The sequence below is a fragment of the Cryptomeria japonica genome, unplaced genomic scaffold (assembly GCF_030272615.1).
Source record: "Cryptomeria japonica unplaced genomic scaffold, Sugi_1.0 HiC_scaffold_117, whole genome shotgun sequence".
NCBI lineage: Eukaryota > Viridiplantae > Streptophyta > Pinopsida > Cupressales > Cupressaceae > Cryptomeria > Cryptomeria japonica.
The window spans coordinates 245001-254244 of NW_026728939.1; positions in this window are offsets into that span (position 1 = coordinate 245001).

Sequence of the window (9244 nt, forward strand, 5' to 3'; positions counted from 1 at the left end):
AAAGAGAATGTTCCAAGGCGGCAGAGGAGGTTACCAGCCGAAGGATGCAGTAGCAATAACAGGTATAGTTCCGCGGCGGCCGAGAAGACTCACTGCATAGGAATCGGGATGCGAGGCGAGGGATGCGGCGGGAAGGCCCCGACGGCTAAACGGAAGAGGCTGCAGGGCCGCCTCGGAATGGTCCAAGCATCGGATGCGATTGGGACGACTACCAGTGCCAACCCCTTATCCCGCGATGCGTCCGATACACAGATAGTTCCAAGGCGGCCGAGGAGCCTCACCGCATATCAATCGGGGTGCGAGGCGAGGGATGGGGCGGGAAGGCCCCAACGGCTAGACGGAAGAGGCTTCAGGGCCACCTCGGAATGGTCCAAGCATCGGACGCGCTTGGGGCGACTGCCAGTGCCAACCCCTTATCCCGCGATGCGTCCGATACACAGATGGTTCCAAGGCGGCCGAGGAGCCTCACCGCATAGCAATCGGGGGTGCGAGGCGAGGGATGGGGCGGGAAGGCCCCAACGGCTAGACGGAAGAGGCTTCAGGGCCGCCTAGGAATGGTCCAAGCATCGGACACGCTTGGGGCGACTACCAGTGACAGCCCCCTATCCCGCGATGCGTCCGATACGAAGATGGTTCCAAGGCGGCCGAGGAGCCTCACCGCATAGCAATCGGGGTGCGAGGTGGGGGATGCGGCGAGATGGCCCCAACGGCTAGACGGAAGAGGCCACAGGGCCGCGTCGGAATAGTCCAAGCATCGGACGCGCTTGGGGCGACTACCAGTGACAACCCCTTATCCCGCGATGCGTCCGATACGAAGATAGTTCCAAGGCGGCCGAGGAGCCTCACCGCATAGCAATCGGGGTGCGAGGTGGGGGATGCGGCGAGATGGCCCCAACGGCTAGACGGAAGAGGCTGCAGGGCCGCCTCGGAATAGTCCAAGCATCGGACGCGCTTGGGGCCACTACCAGTGACAACCCCTTATCCCGCGATGCGTCCGATACGAAGATAGTTCCAAGGCGGCCGAAGAGCCTCACCGCATAGCAATCGGGGTGCGAGGTGGGGGATGCGGCGAGATGGCCCCAACGGCTAGACGGAAGAGGCCACAGGGCCGCCTCGGAATAGTCCAAGCATCGGACGCGCTTGGGGCGACTACCAGTGACAACCCCTTATCCCGCGATGCGTCCGATACGAAGATAGTTCCCAGGCGGCCGAGGAGCCTCACCGCATAGCAATCGGGGTGCGAGGCGAGGGATGCGGCGAGATGGCCCCAAAGGCTAGACGGAAGAGGCTGCAGGGCTGCCTCGGAATAGTCCAAGCATCGGACGCGCTTGGGGCGACTACCACTGCCAACCCCTTATCCCGCGATGCGTCCGATACACAGATAGTTCCGAGGCGGCCGAGGAGGTGGGGGATGCAGCGAGATGGCCCCAACGGCTAGACGGAAGAGGCTGCAGGGCCGCCTCGGAATAGTCCAAGCATCGGACGCGCTTGGGGCGACTACCAGTGACAACCCCTTATCCCGCGATGCGTCCGATACACAGATAGTTCCGAGGCGGCCAAGGAGCCTCACCGCATAGCAATCGTGGTGCGAGGTGGGGGATGCGGCGAGATGGCCCCAACGGCTAGACGGAAGAGGCTGCAGGGCCGCCTCGGAATGGTCCAAGCATCGGATGCGCTTGGGGCGACTACCACTGCCAACCCCTTATCCCGCGATGCGTCCGATACACAGATAGTTCCAAGGCGGCCGAGGAGCCTCACAGCATAGCAATCAGGGTGCGAGGCGAGGGATGCGGCGAGAAAGCCCCAACGGCTAGAGGGAAGAGGCTTCAGGTCCGCCTCGGAATGGTCCAAGCATCGGACGCGCTTGGGGCGACTACCAGTGACAACCCCTTATCCCGCGACGCGTCCGATACACAGATAGTTCCAAGGCGGCCGAGGAGCCTCACCGCATAGCAATCGGGGTGCGAGGCGAGGGATGCGGCGAGAAGGACCCAACGGCTACACGGAAGAGGCTTCGGGGCCGCCTCGGAATGGTCCAAGCATCGGACGCGCTTGGGGCGACTACCAGTGACAACCCCTTATCCCGCGACGCGTCCGATACACAGATAGTTCCGAGGCGGCCGAGGAGCCTCACCGCATAGCAATCGGGGTGCGAGGCGAGGGATGCGGCGAGAAGGACCCAACGGCTACACGGAAGAGGCTTCGGGGCCGCCTCGGAATGGTCCAAGCATCGGACGCGCTTGGGGCGACTACCAGTGACAACCCCTTATCCCGCGACGCGTCCGATACACAGATAGTTCCAAGGCGGCCGAGGAGCCTCACCGCATAGCAATCGGGGTGCGAGGCGAGGGATGCGGCGAGAAGGACCCAACGGCTAGACGGAAGAGGCTTCGGGTCCGCCTCGGAATGGTCCAAGCATCGGACGCGCTTGGGGCGACTACCAGTGACAACCCCTTATCCCGCGACGCGTCCGATACACAGATAGTTCCAAGGCGGCCGAGGAGCCTCACCGCATAGCAATCGGGGTGCGAGGCGAGGGATGCGGCGAGAAGGACCCAACGGCTAGACGGAAGAGGCTTCGGGTCCGCCTCGGAATGGTCCAAGCATCGGACGCGCTTGGGGCGACTACCAGTGACAACCCCTTATCCCGCGACGCGTCCGATACACAGATAGTTCCAAGGCGGCCGAGGAGCCTCACCGCATAGCAATCGGGGTGCGAGGCGAGGGATGCGGCGAGAAGGACCCAATGGCTAGACGGAAGAGGCTTCGGGTCCGCCTCGGAATGGTCCAAGCATCGGACGCGCTTGGGGCGACTACCAGTGACAACCCCTTATCCCGCGACGCGTCCGATACACAGATAGTTCCGAGGCGGCCGAGGAGCCTCACCGCATAGCAATCGGGGTGCGAGGCGAAGGATGCGGCGAGAAGGACCCAACGGCTAGACGGAAGAGGCTTCGGGTCCGCCTCGGAATGGTCCAAGCATCGGACGCGCTTGGGGCGACTACCAGTGACAACCCCTTATCCCGCGACGCGTCCGATACACAGATAGTTCCAAGGCGGCCGAGGAGCCTCACCGCATAGCAATCGGGGTGCGAGGCGAGGGATGCGGCGAGAAGGACCCAACGGCTAGACGGAAGAGGCTTCAGGGCCGCCTCGGAATGGTCCAAGCATCGAACGCGCTTGGGGCGACTACCAGTGACAACCCCTTATCCCGCGACGCGTCCGATACACAGATAGTTCCGAGGCGGCCGAGGAGCCTCACCGCATAGCAATCGGGGTGCGAGGCGAGGGATGCGGCGAGAAGGACCCAACGGCTAGACGGAAGAGGCTTCAGGGCCGCCTCGGAATGGTCCAAGCATCGGACGCGCTTGGGGCGACTACCAGTGACAACCCCTTATCCCGCGACGCGTCCGATACACAGATAGTTCCGAGGCGGCCGAGGAGCCTCACCGCATAGCAATCGGGGTGCGAGGCGAGGGATGCGGCGAGAAGGACCCAACGGCTAGACGGAAGAGGCTTCAGGGCCGCCTCGGAATGGTCCAAGCATCGGACGCGCTTGGGGCGACTACCAATGACAACCCCTTATCCCGCGACGCGTCCGATACACAGATAGTTCCGAGGCGGCCGAGGAGCCTCACCGCATAGCAATCGGGGTGCGAGGCGAGGGATGCGGCGAGAAGGACCCAACGGCTAGACGGAAGAGGCTTCAGGGCCGCCTCGGAATGGTCCAAGCATCGGACGCGCTTGGGGCGACTACCAGTGACAACCCCTTATCCCGCGACGCGTCCGATACACAGATAGTTCCGAGGCGGCCGAGGAGCCTCACCGCATAGCAATCGGGGTGCAAGGCGAGGGATGCGGCGAGAAGGACCCAACGGCTAGACGGAAGAGGCTTCAGGGCCGCCTCGGAATGGTCCAAGCATCGGACGCGCTTGGGGCGACTACCAGTGACAACCCCTTATCCCGCGACGCGTCCGATACACAGATAGTTCCGAGGCGGCCGAGGAGCCTCACCGCATAGCAATCGGGGTGCGAGGCGAGGGATGCGGCGAGAAGGACCCAACGGCTAGACGGAAGAGGCTTCAGGGCCGCCTCGGAATGGTCCAAGCATCGGACGCGCTTGGGGCGACTACCGTTGCCAACCCCTTATCCCGCGATGCGTCTGATACACAGATAGTTCCGAGGCGGCCGAGGAGCCTCACCGCATAGCAATCGGGTTGCGAGGCAGATTATTGGGAAGGGAACCCCCTGGGATGCGGCTCAAGCAGTGCCCAAAGGGACTGGAATGCGGAATCACATCGAGAGACCCAAATGCTATACGAGGGCTCAAATCGAATTATCGATTTGGCCACGACATGGACGCATCGGAACGACTACCTTTGCCGAACCACTCGCAATTGCATCCATACCGAAACCAATAGACATTTCCGTTAGAGCCCTCGCATAGCATTCGGGAATCTCGCATGCCCCTCTAAATCGACCAATGCTGGCGCTCAATGAAAATCCGAGCGCTACCACCGTTCGAGCGCCAGCATTGGTCGAGTTAGAGGGGCACGGGGGAGAATGCTCCAGTCAACACCTCCCCTATATAAGTTATTTGTCCGATTCTCGCACAACCGTAGTCTGCCTCGTCGAATCAAACAACGGTCCCAGATTCCGACTTCCGTTCCGTAGAGACCCAAAAGCTAGATGGAGGCTCGCAAGAAAGAGAGTCGGCGCATAGCAATCGGGTTTCTCGAACGTTTAGGGACCGAGCTCACTTGCGGATAGGGCAAAATCCGCCAAGCAACCCAAAAGCTAGACGGGGGCTCGAATCGAATCGCCTAGGCGGCCACAACAACGACGTGTTGGATCGACTACCAGTGCCAAACCATTCAGCAAGACTAGTCTGTGTCGAGGCCGGATAGAGATTCTCAGAGAGCGCCCGCATAGCATTTAGGAGACCTGCCGCGTCCCTCACACTCGACAAATGGTGGTGCACGTTTATAAATCCGAGCGATCCCAACCCTTTCAAGCACCAACATCGGTCGAGATAGAGGGGCACGGAGGGGGCTGCGTGAGACAACACAGTCCCCTATATAAGTTATTTGTCCGATTCTCACACATCCGAAGAATGGTCATCAAATCGGACAACAGCCCAAACTTCCGACTTCCGTCCCAGAAAGCCCAAGAGCTATCTAAAACGTTCATGGCCGGAACTCGATCGCGGCTATACCAGTCCGCCAAGCAACCCAAAAGCTAGACTGGAGCTCTAGTCGAATCACCTCTGTGGCCATTGCAAGGACGTGTTGGAGCGACTACCATTGCCGAACCATTCCGCAGGTCGAGTCCATACCAAGGCCGCATAGAGATTCACGATGAGCTCCTGCATAGCAATCAGGAGACTTGCCGTGTCCATCACAATCGATAAATCCTGGTGCAAGATTTTTGCATCCGAGCGCTCCAACCAGTCGAGCACCAGCATCAATCGACATAAACGGGCACGGGGGGAGGATGCTCGAGAACACTACCTCCCCTATATAAGTTATTTGTCCGATTCTCAAGCAGCCGAAGTCTGGTCATCGAATCGGGTCAAAGACCACAACTTCCGACTTTACCCACAATGCAAGTCATCGAATCGAACATCGGCCCCCGAGTCGGACTCCATGCGTATGTCAGGTCATCGGACCCAAATTCCGCCTTCCTGCGCATGGCGGGCCATCAATATCAACTCGGTCATCGGACCCAAACTCCGCCTTTTTGCGTATGGCACGCCTTCAAATCGGTCATCGGACCCAAATTCCGCCTTCCTGTGCATGGCGGGCCATCAACATCAACTCGGTCATCGGACCCAAATTCCGCCTTTCTGCGCATGGCACGCCATCAACTCGGTCATCGGACCCAAATTCCGCCTTCCTGCGCATGGCAGGTCATCGGACACAAATTCAGACCTCGCCAATATGCCTACGTATCGAATCGGTCATCGGACCCAACTTCCGACTTCATCCATACTGTAGGGTCTTTGAGGTTGGCGCGGTGCGCTCAACCCAGGGAGTCGACCCATCGAAGCATACACCTCCCCTATATAAGCTATTTGTCCGATTCCCACACCTGTGTAGTTTGCACCTCTGACCAGGACATCGACCCCAACTTCCGAACTCGACTGCAACGACGGCACCAGCGCCTTGGTGCGCACCTTGCGACGCACAGTCCCAACATTCGCCTTCCTGCACATGGCAGGTCATCGGACCCAAATTCCGACCTCGCGAGTATGCCTACATATCGAATCGGTCATCGGACCCAACTTCCGACTTCATCCATACCGTAGGGTCTTTGAGGTTGGCGCGGTGCGCTCAACCCGGGGAGTCGACCCAACGAAGCATACACCTCCCCTATATAAGCTATTTGTCCGATTCCCACACCTGTGTAGTTTGCACCTCCGATCAAGACATCGACCCCAACTTCCGAACTCGCCTCCAACGACCGAACCAGCGCCTTGGTGCGCACCTTGCAACGCACAGTGCCAACATTCGCCTTCCTGCACGTGGCAGGTCATCGGACCCAAATTCCGACCTCGCGAGTATGCCTACATATCGAATCGGTCATCGGACCCAACTTCCGACTTCATCCATACCGTAGGGTCTTTGAGGTTGGCGCGGTGCGCTCAACCCGGGGAGTCGACCCAACGAAGCATACACCTCCCCTATATAAGCTATTTGTCCGATTCCCACACCTGTGTAGCTTGCACCTCCGATCAGGACATCGACCCCAACTTCCGAACTCGACTAAAAAGACCGCACCAGCGCCTTGGTGTGCACCTTGCAACGCACAGTGTCAACATTCGCCTTCCTGCACATGGCAGGTCATCGGACCCAAATTCCGACCTCATGAGCATACCTACTAATCGAATCGGTCATCGGACCCAACTTCCGACTTCATCCATACCGTAGGGTCTTTGAGGTTGGCGCGGTGCGCTCAACCTGGGGAGTCGACCCATCGAAGCATACACCTCCCCTATATAAGCTATTTGTCCGATTCCGACACCTGTGTAGTTTGCACCTCCGCTCAGGACATCGACCCCAACTTCCGAACTCGCCTGCAACGACCGAACCAGCGCCTTGGTGCGCACCAAAAGTGCGCACTTTTGGAGGGCACTTTTGTGCGCTCCAAAGGTGCGCACTTTTGGAGGGCACTTTTCTGCGCTCCAAAGGTGCGCACTTTTGGAGGGCACTTTTTGGAGGGCACTTTTCTGCGCTCCAAAGGTGCGCACTTTTGGAGGGCACTTTTTGGAGGGCACTTTTCTGCGCTCCAAAGGTGCGCACTTTTGGAGGGCACTTTTTGGAGGGCACTTTTCTGCGCTCCAAAGGTGCGCACTTTTGGAGGGCACTTTTTGGAGGGCACTTTTCTGCGCTCCAAAGGTGCGCACTTTTGGAGGGCACTTTTTGGAGGGCACTTTTCTGCGCTCCAAAGGTGCGCACTTTTGGAGGGCACTTTTTGGAGGGCACTTTTCTGCGCTCCAAAGGTGCGCACTTTTGGAGGGCACTTTTTGGAGGGCACTTTTCTGCGCTCCAAAGGTGCGCACTTTTGGAGGGCACTTTTTGGAGGGCACTTTTCTGCGCTCCAAAGGTGCGCACTTTTGGAGGGCACTTTTTGGAGGGCACTTTTCTGCGCTCCAAAGGTGCGCACTTTTGGAGGGCACTTTTGTGCACTCCAAAGGTGCGCACTTTTGGAGGGCACTTTTCCTGTGCTCCAAAGGTGCACACCTAGGTGAGCACCTTCGACCACACCTTGTAGCACACCAAACTCTGACTTTCGACTTCATCCGCAATGCAGGGTCTTTGAGGTTGGCGCAATGCGCACAACCAGGGGAGTCGACCCATCAAACCCAACACCTCCCCTATATAAGCTATTTGTCTGATTCTCATACATGCGTAGCCTGCAGGAGCAATTAGGACATCGACCCCAACTTTCGGCTTCTAAACGAAAACAAGGTCTTTGAGGTTGGTGTAATGCGAACAACTAGGGGAGTCAACCCATCAAACCCAACACCTCCCCTATATAAGCTATTTGTCTGATTCTCATACATGTGTAGTCTACAGGAGCAATTAGGACATCGACCCCAACTTTTGACTTCTTAACGAAAACAAGGTCTTTGAGGTTGACGTAATGCGCACAACCAGGGGAGTCGACCCATCAAACCCAACACCTCCCCTATATAAGCTATTTGTCCGATTCTCATACATGTGTAGCCTGCAGGAGCCATTAGGACATTGACCCCAACTTTTGACTTCTTAACGAAAACAAGGTCTTTGAGGTTGGCGTAATGCGCACAACCAAGGGAGTTGACCCATCAAACCCAACACCTCCCCTATATAAGCTATTTGTCTGATTCTCATACATGTGTAGCCTGCAACAACGATTAGGACATCCACCCCAACTTCTGAATTCGTCTGCGTTGACCGCACCAAAGGTGCACGCCTTGGTGCTCACCAAAATCCGACTTCCGACTTCTTCTGCTATGCGGGGTCTTTGAGGTTGGCGCAGTGCGCACAACCAGGGGAGTCAACCCACCGAATGCAACACCTCCCCTATATAAGCTATTTGTCTGATTCTCATACATGCGTAGACTGCAGCAATGATTAGGACATCCACCCCAACTTTTGACTTCTTAAACAAGACAGGGTCTTTGAAGTTGGTGCAGTGCACACAACCAGGGGAGTCGACCCATCAAACGCAACACCTCCCCTATATAAAGCTATTTGTCCGATTCTCATACGTGTAGTCTGCAGCAGCGATTAGGACATCGACCCCAACTTCCGAATTCGTTTGCATTGACCGCACCAAAGGTGCACGCCTTGGTGTGCACCCTGGAGTGCACTTTGGTGCTCACCTCGGTGCACACTTTGGTGTGCACCTCGGTGTGCACCAAAGGTGCGCACCTTGGAGCGCACCAAAGGTGTACACTTTGGAGCGCACCACATAGGGTCTTTGAGAGGTTGGCGCAGTGCGCACACCAAGGTGGGTGTTGAGGTGCGTGCCGAGGTGGGTGGGTGCTAGGGTGCGCTCCATGGTGGGTGCCAGGGTGGGTGCGTGCTAGGGTGGATTCCAAAGAGGGTCATAGGGTGGGTGCCAAGGTGGGTTGGTGATATAGTGGGTTCAAAGGTGGGTACTAGGGTGGGTTCCAAGGTGGGTCACAAGTTGGGTGCCAGGATGCGTGGGTGTTAGGTTGGGTGCCAAGGTGGGCTCCTGCGTGGGTGGGTGCTAG